Genomic DNA, 16,983 nt, shown 5'->3' with positions numbered 1-16,983 from the left:
AATTATTTTTCAAATTATTTATCTAATATTTTCCGCGAAACAAACGGAGCCTAAGTAAGATGGTAGATTATGTCAGTTGGAGGTTAGCATAAATCCTCACAGGCATGAAGACCTCGAATAACTATATTGGCATTAAGGAATTTGATGGGACTAAGTTATCTACTAGAGAAAGGAATGGATAAATGCTTCATAATATGAAATGCATAACTATGACATGTTTGTGAATGGTCCAAAGATGCTTTACAAGTAAAATCATGCAAAGAGAAAATTGCAATGCTATCATTTGGAAGGAAAATCTTACGGTAACTTTTGAACACGATCAACATGAAATTAAAGTATTTCTTCTTTCCCGAGATTTAGATTCGTATCTTCCATGACTAAATTGAAAAGACTGAAAAAAGTTTTTAAGATGTGTTTGAAAACTTTATGGCGCGTTTGTCCAAGAGAGCATAATTTAGGATTTTTTATGGGTTTTTTTTTTTGTCTAAAAGTGATTACGCACGTAGCTGGTAAAGATGTACAATATATGCTTTGAGTAACGTGTACGTCACATGCAACCATGTAACTAGGTGGAAATTAGCTTTGCATTGTTAAATATGATCATCCAAATTCCTAGGTGCTTTGGAATGGTCGAAGGTCTAGATGTTGCCATCATTGATCAAGATCATTTTTAAGGATCACCGTGAATCTAATTTTAATAGACACACTCTTTTTACTTCTCGAAATCTTGGAAGAATTCACCCCCTGAAATTCTAGCAGGGGTTTGAATTGGAGGGCCCTGCGAAACCTCACAAGTATGTCCACCAAGTATTTGATAAAATGCCAACTGGGAGACGAAAAAGAAGGTACAAAACGGAAGACATTGTAAATTCACACAAAGGTATGAGTGACTCAGAACATGCGCCTTGGAATTGTTTTTTTGGTTTCAGGTATGGTGTGTTCATTCAGTAGATTGGTGCTGTTAAAAGTAGCTTTTTCATCCTTGTGGGATCCAAATCAACTCCACCTAATAGATGGTGACGAATTCGTGAATATTCCAATGTTTCTTAAAGATGTGTTGGTGTGACCCTGTTTTAAAAGTTTCATGTCGCTAGTAATTGACGATGCAGTGTGACAATTTGCTTATATTTTAGTAGTTCAGTGGTAATTACTGTGCTTTTCCATTTTTTTCCATGCTGTTGTCCCACTCAGACTTGGTCTAGTTCTCTCGACTGCACAAGGGCAAGAGCTTTTTTGGAGAGCAAAACCCAAGTATTTATTAGGAAGTTTGATAGAGAATCCTCTTATTAGCTTATTCAATAATGATCCATCAAGAAACGGTCCACTGGACTTTCGATAATGTCATCTAGTAAAGACGTTTGATTTCCTGTCAATCAACCAAAAGATGTAATCAGTTGATCTTGTCATTTCCAGCAAAATGCTAATGGCAGTGGAAACTGTTGAACGAAAAACATTGTGCAGTGATTTGTAGGTAAAAGTTGTATCCCAAATTGTGGAGGCGTATAGTGGTTGAGGAACTGGCTTGTTGCCAAGATGGGGCGCATTTGTGGAGATGGGGTAACTTGTACAAGCTTGGAGGTTGTTCGGTTCACAAATTGTGCTGATCGGGTTTCCTCCAGGTTCAGGGGGAGGATCATTCAGCTTGAGGTCCTGAAAAGGTGATTGTTGTGTTCACATCAATTTTTAACATATGACCTGATCTTAAATTGTTTCATCAGCTCAAACCTAACCTCATGCCAAACTTATACCTAGAAATGCAAGCTTGAGAAAGCCAACAATGCATCAGTATGCCAACCTGAAACAGCAATAGCCCGCAAAATAGATTCAATAAACTTGACTAGAAAAAATTATATCGAACTCACAGCTAGCCAATTCAATTGTCGTTCATGGAAATGCTTAAATGATACACTCCAGTAACATTGGTATGACATTTTCTTCAAAACTTGCAGTGGGCTGCCTAGTCAGGGATTTTCTAGTTAGAACCAGGTCAATTGTTTCCAAAACAGAAAAATGGAAGTGCAAATCAAGTTATCTGGTAAGTTCTGTCTTACTTCATTAGAAAGATTGAAACATTAATAAATTCTCACAATAAGAGGTATTTCTACAAAAATCAAACAAATATTAGCCCATGGTAGGAATAAATAACAATAACAGTGATTCGGAAAAGGACTAAATATTATAATTTGCTCAAGTCTATAGGAGATGTGGACCACCAGGAAAGAGATACAAAACATAAAATTCAGCATGAACATCATATGCTTCACCACTTCCACATTGGACTCCCCAACTTTTAGAGCCATTTTGTAAAGGATACCGGCAGACTTATACTCTTCAACTTCTGCGCATGCCCAACTAGAGCATGGCAGAAGCTGCCGTAAACTTCCTTATTGGCAAGCTCACAAATTCTCTGGAGAATGAAGTGCAACTCTTCAGAGATGCTGAGGAAGAAGTTAGCTCAGTGAGAGGACAGTTTGAATGCATAAGGGCATGCCTGAGCGTTGCAGATTCCCTGGAAGAGAGCGATGAGGAAGTCAAAGTGTGGGTAAAGCAGCTAAGAGAGATTGCATATGACACTGAAGATACTCTCGACAAGTTCAAACTTCTCTCGGCACATGATCATGGAGTTGGGTTTGCTGGTCTTTTCTGTAAGATATCTTGCTGTGTAAAGAACATGAAGGCTCGATATCGAACCATTTTGGAGATACAGAACATCAACTCCAGAATCAAAAGCGTATGTGATGGACACCAGAGGCTACGCTACAAGTTTAGTAAAGCTCAACATGGCCCAGGCTCCAATTACTCTGACAACACATGGCATGAACACCAAAGTAATGCCTTTTTTTTAGACAAAACTGAGCTTGTGGGCATTGAAGAGCCGAAGAAGCAGCTGATTGGGTGGTTGGTTGAGGGCACTTCTAGGCGTCAAGTTATCTCAGTCGTTGGGATGGGAGGATTGGGCAAAACCACACTGGTAAATCAAGTTTATGAAGATCCAGAGGTGAAGAAACATTTCACGATATGTACTAGGATCACTGTCTCTGGCTCTCCAAATATAGGAGAGCTCCTCCAGGACATGCTTTGGCAAATTATGAGATTGATCAGAAAACCGATTCCTTCCGGTGCGGACACCACGAATATCTACTGGCTGAAGATGATAATCAAGGACTTGCTCCAGAGAAAGAGGTATCTGGTTGTTCTAGATGACACATGGAGGATTGACGAATGGGATGCCGTCAAACATGCACTGCCTAACAATACATGCGGCAGCCGAATAATCATCACAACCAGGAATGCTGATCTAGCATCCACCTCCTGCCGAGAATTCAAGGGGAAGGTCTACAAGATGGAGCCTCTGCCTGTAGAACAGTCACGGAAGCTTTTCTGCACGAAGACATTTCAGGGGAATTCTTGCCCTTCCCATCTGGAGGAGTCCTGTGAGTTTATTTTAAGAAAGTGTGAAGGACTGCCGCTTGCTATAGTGGCTATCAGTGGTGTTTTGGCTACAAAAGACAAGCGCAGGATCGATGAATGGGAATTGGTTTGTCGCAGTCTTCGTAGTGAGATTGACTGCAACAACAAACTCAAAAACTTGAAGAGAGTTCTTTCGCTTAGCTTTAATGATCTGCCATACTACTTGAAAGCCTGCTTCTTGCACTTAAGTTTATTTCCTGAGGGTCACCCCATCAAGCGTAGGAGACTGATTCGGTTATGGGTCACAGAAGGATTTGTTGAAAAGAAAGAAGGAAAAACCCTTGAAGAAGTTGCTAAGGACTACTTCGCGGAGCTGTTGAACAGATGCCTGATAGAGGTGGCTTCTAAACGAAGTGATGGAAGGGTCAAGACTTGCCGCATCCATGATTTTCTGAGGGATATTATCACTTCAAAGTCGACCAATCAGGGCTTTGCAGAAATAGCGAAAGAAGAAAATCGTGAATGGCCAGACAAAGTCCGTCGCCTGTCAATACAGAACACCCTGCAAACTCTGCCACGGGACTGGTCCTTGTCTCAACTTCGCTCTTTATATATGTTTGGGGTAGAGAAATCATTAATGAATTCAGTTTTAGCTAGTGATATAAATTTGCTCAATGTTTTGGATATGCAAGGGGCTCCTTTAACAAGGTTCCCTGCTCAAGTTGCTGATTGGTGTTATCTGAGATATCTAAGTTTCAGGTTCACTAAGGTGAGTACAATTCCAAGTTCTATTGGGAAGCTTCAAAACTTAGAGACTCTAGACCTTAAACACACAAATGTCACCGAATTGCCTGTTGAGATCTTGAAACTCCAACAGCTTCGTCATCTCCTCGTTTATCGCTACAAGAAAGTGTCCTATTCATCCTTCAAATTCGGCTTTAAGGCCCTTAGGGGATTAGGGGCTTTGCAATCCCTTCAAAAGCTCTGCTATTTAGAGGCAGATGATGAGAGTAGCAGCAGTGTGATGAGAGAGCTTGGAATGTTGACACAACTAAATAGGTTGGCCATTCTGAAATTAAGAAAAGAAGATGGAAGGGATTTGTGCTTGTCAATCTCCAAACTAACGAGGCTTCGAGCAATATCTGTAGCTTCTGTCAATGATGATGAGATTATTGATCTGCAACACCTCTCCAGTCCACCTCCACTCCTTCAGAGAATCTACTTGAGAGGACGCTTAGGGGCTTTACCACACTGGCTACCCTCTCTTAGTAGCCTGATGAAATTGCACCTGAGGTGCAGTCACCTAAAGGATGACCCTCTTGTGTCTCTCCAAAATCTGCCCAATCTTGTGCATCTCGAGTTGCTTCAGGTTTACGAAGGAAGCTCGTTGTGCTTTAAAGCAAAAGCCTTTAAGAAGCTGAGGACTCTGGGTCTTGATCATTTCGATGAACTCGGGTGCGTAGAAGTGGAGAAGGGAGCAATGCCTCTTCTTGAGAAGCTTATCATTCAGCGTTGCAAGTTACTAAAGAAGCTTCCATCAGGTATTGAACACCTGACAAGGCTGAAAGTGCTGGAGATTTTTGATATGCCAGATGAACTCGTCAAGAAGCTTGTGGAAGGTGGACAGGATGACGACTTTCAGAAAGTTGCGCATGTTCCAGAAATATATTATGGCTACTGGAGAGATGAGGGTTGGGATGTCCAGTTAATCGAGAGATCAGTGCAGAGAGATGTTGCCACCGCCCAAGGCACTAGCATGAGGAGCAACGAGTTCCCACCATGTTGGAAGTGAATGTACTATATAAGTGAATAACTGTGAGCCTGCCAAGTGTTTGTGACTGATGACTTGTAAATGTGAATGTGTTGTAAGGTAGCTGTAACTGCGAGTCTGTCTGTAAATGACATTTAGGAGCTGTCAAAACTATGTTAGTAATATTTGGAGTTATCTATTAGGTGATATAAGGCAATAAGGGTTTGAATTGTGTCTCTCAATGCTGTATAAGTAAAGTTCGTCCGTAATGTTTTAGTAATCCATTTTGTAAATATGAAGTCTTTCGTAATTGCTCTCACTCTCCCTCTGTTGTGTGATCCCTGAAACCTAAAATATGTACCGGAACCAATTACTTTGTTCTCATTTTATGATGTCCCTCTTTTCATCGGTGTCGTGAAATTTCATTGCAGTAGATCATTACAATTACAATAAGAGGGGTTCAACCCTGTAACAATCTTGTAAGGCCCACTATAGGTATCCAAAGATTGGTGTAGGTAGAACGTTCAAGATTCAATCTGTTATGAGTTCTTATTGAAAAGAATTTTTACCACCGGAAGATTTAATGCTCCTACTATTTAATTGCATACTCCAGGTTTGAGATGCTTCTAATGCCAGTCTTCAGCTCTTGCAGCTGTGGCTTTGCTGTAGTAGGCAGATGCAATGGTAAGAACTTTCTAGCAAATGTCATGTCTCATGTTTTCCTTGATTGCACGAAAAGGAGACCAGGTCAATTTTGTATGATAAACTTGGTTAATTAATTACCCCCTTAAACTATCGACAGAATGTTCCCCGGATGTTCTTGGTAGCTATCATCATCTGCCTGCTCTTGATTCTAGAGAATCCTGTAGAGTGAACTTTAAATTTGACTCTCCAATATTCGATGCTTGTCCATGTAGTGGCTTAAATTATTTCAGCCACTTTGAAAGTGCCAAGTCTCAATTCTTCTCGCTCGAAAGTCAGCCCGTCCAATGATCACCTCCATCCTTGAGACATTTAGTAAACATACTTAATAAGGAAATAACTGATTTTGAAAGCATCGGTTGCATATCATGAAAACAATTAGTGTATTGAAATTTGTAAAATTCCCTTATTTTGGTCGCTTAACAAGTGTCCAGGGGGCTTTTTAAAACAAAATCCTAACTAGCAAAGGTGTGTCTCATAACCTCAAATGCTGAAAATTAATATTTTCTGTTCATTTAAGGTACGTGTCATAGTTCTATTAACTGCTGAAAATAGAAAACTCAAGTACTTAATGAGATTAAGCTTGTTTGATAACCTTAATTAGTATTGACTTAAAAGACTAAATTAAGTTGATATTTTACTTAATATGGCAAGTAAGGGAGGGGTTACTTAATTCATTCAATAGGAAAAATAATTGATGGCTAGTAGAATCTTGCCAAATATATTGCTAAAACCTACTGATAATGATCACTGTCTTATGTTTTTTAAGAAATTGATAATATTTTACTGTTAATCTTTAGTTATCATCAAACAACTTTTTATTGACATCTTCAACACTTAATATTATCCACACCTAAATCAGTACTTAAGTTTCCACTTCTTTTATTAATCTTAATTGGCATTGGCTTAAAAGATTCAATTATTTCCAAATATTAGTTCATATGTTTAGTAATGGTGGGGTTACTTAAATCATTCAAGAGAAAAAATAATTGATGGCAAGTGGAAGGTTTCCAATTAGATCGTTTAGCCTTCCAATAGTGATGTTGTTCTGTATCACAGCTTACAGTATACCTTTATGAGAAGACGGTGCACCAGAGAAGCCTAGTCAACAGAAGAGCAGGCTCGTCGAGAGGGGTATCAAACAAGGAATATATTCGAAATTCACAGCTGGGGTGCTATTTGAAAGAACAACAAAATTCAAGGTCCAATTTGAAATAACGAAAAGACGAGGGTATACGGCTCAAAATATAAGACAATCAAATCTTTTTCAAGCAAACTGGTCCCATAGAATGTATCACAGCAGATGGAGGCGAGTTTGAAATCTGTAATTTTTACCATCTATCTATCTGCTCCTTTATTTTGGCTTCTGTATAAACAAGGTAACAAACCAGGAAGTCCAAAACTAATCAGCCAACAAGACTGAAAGGGCTGATGATTGGCTGTGTCTTAAGCAGGCACATTTTCAAATTGATATTCGAGGAAGGAATTCGACAGCATGTTTACTTACAATCCCATCATTGTGATTCTATCCACTTCACAATTGATAGACTGATCACGCAAGATTTCCACCTTTTCCTACAGATACATAGTAACAATCTGCAATATCCTAATGGTGAGTGCCTGATAAATAGGAAGGACCAATTAAAGTGAAGTCGATGTTGAGAGCCGGTGCTGCTGTTTCATGATGCCTCCACAGTGATTCAGATTGAGGATTTTGGATCCTAGCAAGTAAGTTATCCCCTTCTTGGTCAAAAATTGGAGAAATGACTTTTACCGGTTCAGTTCCCGATTTTTACAAATAGATAGATATGTTGGGAGATGGGTTTTGAATGGGGAAAGGTTAAAAGACTCATTAGGCTTTAACCACCATGCCACAAATTATCAAATGAAGGGTTTTCCTGAAATATTAGTAATTACTTAAAATTAGGTCTGGTTTCCAAGTCGATCATGGAATCAACCAGTTCAATTCCAGGCCAGTTCCTAAGGGTATCAGCTTGATTCTCCGTTCCAAAATCCAAGAATCGAATTTTGATAGATTGCCTGAAGGTTGACATAAAAATCTCTGTATTAGTGTCATTGAATGATGCTTTTATTAGATAAAGGCATGGAAGAATCAAAGAAAAGCACAATGAAAATTTTTAATTATATGACCTCAGTTGCTTGTCTAGTCATAGTAGGTGAACTAGTCTCCACTTTCTCAGCAATAATGGATATTACTAGTATCTCAGCAATGAGTCACTTGGTCTTCTTACGCCTTCATGACAATGCTAACACCAATAAGAAGTTGCACAGTAATTGCTAGGCGAATACCGATCACTACTTTTTGCCTGAGCTTCTGAGGAGATGACAGTTCAAAAGTTTTGCCCGCTATAAAGTTCTGTATGAAGTTAAGTTACTTCATTACCATAAACCCCCGACCGATTCTTTTACTTGACGAAGCAAGCTTTAGAAAGCTTTAGTACAATGGTATTCTAAAACAAATTATTTGCCAGCAAATGTTCAGTAGCTTTCACCGAACACAATTTTTGAAAATTAAAGCCAGCCTATGTTGTTAGCCATTCAGGAAAATGTCGCTCTCAACAACATTAATATAAAAACATATTCAGTACTTGCAGGGAACGTACCTAGTAAACTAGAATTTTGATTAGAACCGTATCAGAAGTTTCTGAGAAGTTTCCGAGATATAAAACAAGAGGGGATTGGAAATTACTAAGTTTCCCATCAGTTCCTTTGAAAAGTTGAACAACAATTTAATAAAAAAAATCCACAGAGTTAGGTATGTTAATACACGAACCAAGCAAAATTAAGTAGCATGCAATCATTCTAAAAGATATCAATAATGGTCACTTTCAATTTAGTCAAGACAAAGAGTGCAAGGAATTTTAATCTGTTAAAGCGCATGTGGATCATTAGCAAACAGCCATACACTAATAGAATGCCTAGGGTCTAATTTCCTAAAAAAACCCAACTTTAGATTTAGTCTCATATCTGCCCTAAACTTTATTTTGTCTAAAAAAAACACCAACTTTATATTTAGTCTCACTTTTCCCCCGAACTTTTTTTTCTAAAAAAACCCGAAACTTTAGATCCAATCCCAAATCTACTCCAAATTTTTTTTGTCTAAAAAAATTGCAAACATTTAACTCTAATCTCAAATTTGTCTCAAACTTTTCTTTGTCTAAAATATATTATTAACTTTCAATCTAGTCTCAAATTTGCCCTTGTTAACCCTCTATCCAAAAATCATCATTAGTTGGTTGATGTAGCATTTCCACTTCGGTAATATATCCACATCAGCAAGGTGACGTGAAAAATTATTTTCAAAATGAAACCGCCCTTTGATATGAAAATTAGGAACGACTAACAACAATTTTGGATAGAGGGTTGATGGGAACAAATTTGAAACTATAATAAAAGTTTGTGATTTTTTTATAAAAAAAAGTTCAGGCCAAATTTGAGACTTAATCTTAAATTGGTGTTTTTTTTAAGACAAAAATTGAGGATTTTTTTAAGGAAATAAGGCCGTATGGCTAGACAATAGAAGTTGAACATTTCCATACCAAACCTCCAGCCTATGGAAGCACTCTGTTAGAGGAGCAAACAGGAAGTTTTGAGGAAATATTCCTGAGTTTAATGGAGTTTGGGGGCATCAGGGTAGATTTGTTTCAATGGCATCGGTTCAGGAGTTTTAAAGATGCGTCCAAAGGTTAAAAGAATTTAGCTTAGTATTTTTCACGGGTTTCATTAAAATTAATTACGCACGACATCACGAAAACAACTAATTTTTGCTTTGAGCAAGCGTGCACGTCCCAGGCAACCATGCAACTAGGTTGAAATTGGCTTGCGTTTGTTAACTACAACCATCGAAATCCGTTGGCGGTTGGAATGGTCAAGTCTAGACGTGGCCATCACCAATCAAGCTCATTTTCAAAGATCGCCGAGAATTAAGAGACAAGCTTGTTAACTTCTTATTGTAACGACCCAGTCCGATGAGGGGTGGAGAGTAGCCACCGGAGCTAGAGGGCGTAGACAATGAGCAGCTTTTTGCAGGCTTTTAGTGTAACATTCGGGTATTTACAAAAAAAAAAAAAGAAGTCAAAAAGTATCTACAGTGGACGCTCGGCTCTTCTTTTTAACCGAGAGCTTGCGCATAGCAGGGAAGAGGAAAGGCTCACGTCACCGGAGCCTCGCCAGCTCGGATCAATTTCGTATTGCAATGCCCAGTAAGCATTCGCGTCCCTCGTTCATCCGATCGAAGAAGTTTTCAAAGTTAGGGTTTAAATTCGGAATTTTGGGAAATTCAAGCCGCGAAGTCCGATTTTTGAGTCATTAAGCTACGTATATTTATAGAATTGGTAGTTTAGGGTGTCGTGGAGCCATGGGATTTTACGAATCTTGATTTGGACTTGCGGTTTGCCTAATATGAATTTTTGAAGTTGGCCGCGCAAGGTGAACAGTGCGCGACCAGCGGCTTTTAGGCTGATTTTTGTCGGTTTTTGGCTCGATTTTGGGACAGCCAAGTTGTGGTTCTTGTAGTGCTCTGAGTGGACTTTCTATTGACTATAAGTTCGCTTGAAACGGGGTTCGGTGGAGGAATTTATGGTGCTATCAAGTTTCGCATTCAAACTCTGCGTTGCGAACGGTTTGGGTAATCGCTTTGGAGAAGCGATTTATGGGCGCCTTTGAGTTGTCTTGTTAGCGTTTAAGCGTCGTTTAGCCGTTTCGTAGTGTTTGTACTTGGTTTTGATGTCAATTCTCGTTTAATTGTTAGGATTACGAGATCGTCGGTTCTAGTGAGCGTGGTTGTTTGATTTTTGGGGATTCCAGGTGAGTGGTGCTATCTCTTCTTTGGTTTTATAAAAATCATATCTCTAAGGAATTATGATTCGATATAAATATATATGTTGAACTTAAAAGAGCATTTTGTTGCATAAATCGGGATCGAGCATTTACTACTTTTTAATATTTGAGAATGATTTGGGAATCGTTTTTGGAAATGTATTGTGCAAAGATACATATATGTATCGCGTTACGAACTAGTTTATGAAATGATTTCAGAAATGATTTAAGAAATGCCGAAATGTATTTCTGGAGGTTGAGCCATGTTGCGAGAAAGTTATTTGTTTGGTTTGTGAAATGTATTATGGATTTGATTTCTAATATTGGATGATGATTGTTTGATGCTCAATATAACTGTGAACCCATTTAGGGGTTTTGGGGGTATGCATACCGGGTTTAGGATATCCTTCTGGGCCGAGTTACCGGCTTTGTAGGTGGAGACCTTGCCAATGGAGGAATCTTGGTAGCCTTGTCACAAGACTTTATGTCGTGACGATGGTTAGATACGAGCAATAGATTGGTCGATGGAATGGACCATCGACGTTTAATGTGATATGAGATTCATCAATGGAATAGACTATTGATGTGTGATTTGAGGTTAGTCAATGGAATGGACCATTGACATGGTTTTTATAGAGATTGATCAATGGACTTGACCATTGATAGTTTGAATTGTGATGGTGGATTTAAATGTGTATTTGTGACTTGTACAAAGTTTTGATTAAATGAAATAACTCTTACGTAATTCTATATGTATTCTAAACCTTGGGTTTGGCTTCTGAAGTTCTGGTATTGCTTTGTATACATGCATAGTGATTGCTTGATCTACTTAGAAGAGATGTACTATTCACTGAGCTGTGGTTGCTCATCCCTCTCTTTCCCAATCTTTTCAGGTTCCTCAGCTAGCGGCCATTAGTACAAGAGCGCTATCGCGGGGACGTTTGGGAGTTAGATTTTTGGGTATGAATTTTGGAGTTAGTTGTTAGGTTGTTGATAGTTCGTCGGGTTCGCTGAGTTCTTGATGTACATGTTCTTTTGGTGGATTATAGAAACTCTGATGTTGTAACAAACCCGTTGATTTATCTGATATATATGTGATTTAAGATATATATATATATATATATATGTTGATAACAGGTTGTTGGTTATTGTTGAGGCTGCGTCCTTCGTGTAGAAGGACGGCAGTGCCATCTCCCTTTTCTAGTTGTTTTTGGGGTGTGACATTTAGAATGGTTGATGGCGATAGGGTAGGAATGAAACGAATTGTACGCCAAATAGGGAAAGAACAATTTTGAGATATATATGTGTGTGTGAAAACTGAAATGAATTCATGGGTGCACCTTTTGATGTAACGGCAATGCTTAGCTCGGAGGTTGTTCGATCACAGATTCACAGATTCAGCTTGAGGTCCTGAGAAGGGGATAGGTGGTAGGTGAACGAATCTCCACTTTCTCAGGTATGATGAACATTACCAGTATCTCAGCAATACGTCACTTGATCTTCTCTCGCCTGCATGACAACTGTAACTCCAACAAGAAGTTGCACAGAAATTGCTAGGTGAATACCGATAACTTCATTTTGCCTAAGCTTCCGAGGAGGTGACAGTTCAAAGTCTTGTCCCACCATAAAGTTATGTATGAAGTCAAGTTGCTTCATTACCATAAACCCCCGGCCGGTTCTTTTATTTGACGATAAGCGAGCTTTAGAAAGCTTTCCTATTCCAAAACAAAATAGTTGCCTGCAAATGTTCAGTAGCTTTCACCGGAAAAAATTATCTGAAATTGATAGCTGGCCGATGCCGATAGCCATTCAGTAAACTGTCTCCCTTATTAACATTATTATGCAATTATATTCAGCACTTGCAGTGAACTTGCCTAGTAAACAACAAGTCTGATTAGAGACAGCGGCCAAACAGTTTGGATGTAACAAGGGGTTTTTAAATTAGTTGCACGTTCTTCAAAACATGTTGGGAGGGAGTTCATGTCCTGACTTGGAATAGTGGCTTGTCAAAGCCAGCTTTTCCTCCTCATGGAAATCCCAATCAACTCCACATAATAGATGTTGACAGCCGCTCTATTCTTATTGAAAAGGGGCCATAATTTCGTATTTTATAAAAGTTTTGTTGATGTCATTCTATGTTTTAATGCCATCTGTCCTTAGCGACCGACATGCGACTCTTCACTTTATATGCTCTATTGCTTCATTGGTAATGGTAATCAGAGCAGTGTACAGTGAAATTCACAAAAGATCTGCACTCAGCTGCTCGTTCATCGCCTTACTGTAGTTGATGATCTCTTTTATTTGCTGGCAATGAAACGTTGCTTGAATTTCCTTCATGTAACCTGGTCAAAAAATACATTTGGTTTTTGCGATACTCAGTGATAAGTCCGTGAATTTCACTCGAATGTCGACTCGCAGATGGATTATCCTGCCCTCGGGTTGAAGTCTTGATTCTGATGAACTCTTGGCCATCATAAGATTCTGAATTGATTGGAAGTTTCCTCCGTCGTTATCAGTCATAAATCAGCTCTTTTACCTTGCAATGCAAGTTTTTCAATAAAATTTAAGAGCAGGAACTGGTAGCTGAAATATATTTTAATAAGCTACCCGGAGAAAATGACATGATTGTGGACTCACAACAAGCACATCTAGCTGTGCCTGGATTCAGATAAGAATCTACTCCAATAAAATAAAACACGAAAGTTCCTTCGAAACTTCCCATGATTTTGCATTAGATATATAATATCCAAACAGTGTTATACAAGTTATTTCTGCTGACAATGAAGAATTTTACTTAGCTTGTTCAGATAAGATGAAACTACAAAAGAATAAAGTACTAAACATACGTTCAGACTTTTCTACATGAAACAAGCTAATTGAATATCTTGCTGTCAAAGGCAAAAATATTCAACAGGATCATGCAAAATTCAGAGGCATGTCATGAATTTAAACGAAAACTTGTGCAATGTGCTTAGCAGACATGAATCCGACATAAAGCAGCTATAAATATAAGACTCAATAAAGTTATACAGTTAACAGTTTAGACACTATGAAAAGCCTCAACTTTTGCAACCTTAGTCTAAAGCCTCTAGGCAATGCATAAACCAAAAGCCTCACCACCACTCACCAGACTAGAGGCATGGCAGAGAGCCCGGTGATTTTCCTACTCAACAAGCTCGCACAATTCTTTGATAACGAGGTGCAGTTCCTAAAGGGCGCCCGAGAAGAAGCTCTCTCGGTGAAAGGAGAATTGGAGCGTGTCCGGGCCTTCGTCAGGGTGGCAGATTCCCTTGAGGAAACCGATGACGAAGTCAAAGCGTGGGTGAAGCAGTTGAGAAACACAGCCTACGACATGGAGGACGCGCTTGATGAGTTGTCACTGGTCCTGAGACATGATCATGGAGTCGGGTTCACTGGCCTTGTCAGCAGGATGTCCTGCTGTATCAAGAACTTGAAGGCTCGATACCGTGTCATGTCCGAGATAGAGCGCATCAACTCCAGAGTAAAGGGTATATGTGATGGGCACCAAAGGCTGTGCCACAAATTCAGCAGGGCTCAACCAGATCCGAGCTCGACTGTCATGGATGACACGTGGCAGGACCACCGAGGCAATGCCCTTTTCCTAGATAAAACTGACCTAGTGGGAATTGAGCAGCCAAAAAACGAGCTGGTCGGGCAGTTACTTGACGGGGCTCTCAGGCGGGAGGTCATCTCCATCGTGGGAATGGGAGGGTTGGGCAAAACCACTCTGGTGAAGCAAGTCTACGAAGACCTCGCCGTGAAGAAGCATTTCACAGTGCATGCTTGGATCACTCTCTCTCGGTCCTCGAAGATTGAAGAGCTCCTCAAAGACATGCTTGATCAGATCATGAGGGTGATCAGGAAACCGGTCCCTCATGGAGTCAACACTATGAATAGCTACTGTTTGAAGATGATCATCAAGGACCTGCTTCAGAAGAGGAGGTACCTGATCGTCCTCGATGACGCATGGCACATGAACGAATGGGATGCGGTCAAGCATGCCTTTCCTACCAATGGTCATGGAAGCCGGGTGATCATCACTACCCGGAATGCCGATCTGGCATCTACCTCCTGCAAGGAGTTCAATGGGCAGGCAAAAAAGATGGAGCCGCTCGATCCTGAGCAATCGTGGGAGCTTTTCTGTCGGAAGACATTTCAGGGGAACTCGTGCCCTTCCCACCTGGAGGAAATATGTAAGTACATTTTGAGAAAGTGTGAAGGACTTCCGCTTGCAATCGTGACCATTAGTGGTGCTCTGGCCGCAAAGGACAAACGGAGGATCTATGATTGGGAATTGGTTTGTCGCAGTCTTCGTACTGAGAATGACTGCAACGACAAACTCAAAAACTTGAAGAGAGTTCTTTCCCTTAGCTTTAATGATCTGCCATACTACCTGAAATCCTGCTTCTTGGACTTAAGTTTATTTCCCGAGGGTCACCCTATTAAGCGTAGGAGACTGATTCGGTTATGGGTCGCAGAAGGTTTGTGGAAAAGAAAGAAGGAAAGACACTCGAAGAAGTTGCTAAGGACTACTTCGTGGAGCTGTTGAACAGAAGCCTGATAGAGGTGGCTTCTAAACAAAGCGATGGAAGGGTCAAGTATTGCCGCATCCATGATATTCTGCGGGAGATTATTACTTCAAAGTTCGGCCAATCAGGGCTTTGCAGAAATAGCCAGAGAAGCAAATCGTGAATTGCCAGACAAAGTCCGTCGCCTGTCAATACAGAACACCCTGCAAGCTCTGCAACAGAACTTGTCCTGGTCTCAACTTCGCTCTTTATACATGTTTGGGATAGAGAGATCATTTATGAATACAGTTCTAGCTAGTGATATGAAGCTACTCAATGTTTTGGATATGCAAGCGGCTCCATTAACGAGGTTCCCTGCTCAAGTTGCTGATTGGTGTTATCTAAGATATCTAAGTTTCAGGTTCACTGAGGTGAGTACAGTTCCAAGTTCTATTGGGAAGCTTCAAAACTTGGAGACTCTAGACCTTAAACACGCTAATGTCACCAAGCTGCCAGTTGAGATCTTGAAACTTCAACGACTTCGTCATCTCCTCGTTTATCGTTACAAGAATATATCCTATTCATCCTTCAAATTCGGCTTTCGGGTTTTTAGGGGAATAGGGGCTTTGCAATCCCTTCAAAAGCTCTGCTACATAGAGGCAGATGACGAGAGTAGCAACAGTGTGATTAGAGAGCTTGGGATGTTGACACAACTGGATAGGTTGGCCATTTTGAAACTTAGAAAAGAAGATGGAAGGGATTTGTGCTTGTCAATCGCCAAACTAACCAGGCTACAAGCAATATCTGTAGCTTCTGTTGATGATGACGAGATTATTGATCTGCAACACCTCTCCAGTCCACCTCCATTCCTTCAGAGAATCTACTTGAGAGGACGGTTGGGGGCATTACCACACTGGATAGCCTCTCTCAGTAGCCTGATGAAATTGCACCTGAGGGGTAGTTGCCTAAAGGATGACCCTCTCATGTCTCTCCAAAATATGCCCAATCTTGTGCATCTCGAGTTGCTTCAGGTTTATGAAGGAAGCTCATTGTGCTTTAAAGCAAAAGCCTTTAAGAAGCTAAGGACTCTGGGTCTTGATCATTTCGACGAGCTCAGGTGCATAGAAGTGGAGAAGGGAGCAATGCCTTATCTTGAGAAGTTTATCATTCAGCGTTGCAAGTTATTAGAGATGCTTCCATCAGGTATTGAACGCCTGACAAAGCTGAAAGTGCTGGAGATTTTCGATATGCCGGATGAGCTTGTCAAGAAGCTTGTGCAAGGTGCACAAGATGATGACTGTCAGAAAGTTGCGCATGTTCCACAAGTATATTATGGCTACTGGAGAGATGGTGGTTGGGATGTCCAATTAATTGAGAGATCAGTGCAGAGAAATCAGATCAGTGTATGAGTGAACGACTGAGTAAGCCAAATGTTTGTGACTTGTAATTGGTAATGTATTGTAATGTAGTTGTGATTGCGAGTCTGTCTGTAAATGCCATTCAGGAGCTATCAAAAATATGTTACTAATGTTTGGAGTTAGCTGTTAGGTAATATTAGATAAGGCAATTAGTGTTTTAGTTGTGCCTCTCGATGCTCTATGAATAGAGCTCGCATATAAGTTTTAGTAAGCCATTCAGTAAAAATGTTGTCTTTTAATTGCTCTTTGCTCTCACTCTCCCTCTGTTGGTTGATCCCTAAAACCGAAAGCATGGATACGGGGAATTCTGATTACTGTGCAAGGGTTGCCACTT

At 40.0% G+C, this 16,983-nt stretch overlaps 2 pseudogenes; both read left to right on the top strand.

Moving 5' to 3' along the window:
* The first annotated feature begins 1,432 nt into the window (after nucleotides 1-1,432).
* Nucleotides 1,433-5,394, top strand: LOC115691839 (disease resistance protein RPM1-like; annotated as a pseudogene).
* Nucleotides 5,395-13,841: 8,447 nt separating this feature from the next.
* LOC115667432 (disease resistance protein RPM1-like) lies at nucleotides 13,842-16,963 on the top strand (annotated as a pseudogene).
* Nucleotides 16,964-16,983: the final 20 nt, after the last annotated feature.

This window comes from Syzygium oleosum, unplaced genomic scaffold, assembly GCF_021117445.2.
Source record: "Syzygium oleosum isolate NSW1041296 unplaced genomic scaffold, Sole_v2.1 Sole_v2.14, whole genome shotgun sequence".
NCBI classification, from domain to species: Eukaryota; Viridiplantae; Streptophyta; class Magnoliopsida; order Myrtales; family Myrtaceae; genus Syzygium; species Syzygium oleosum.
Note: the sequence above shows the minus strand (reverse complement) of the source record. Positions and strands in the feature narration are given on the sequence as shown.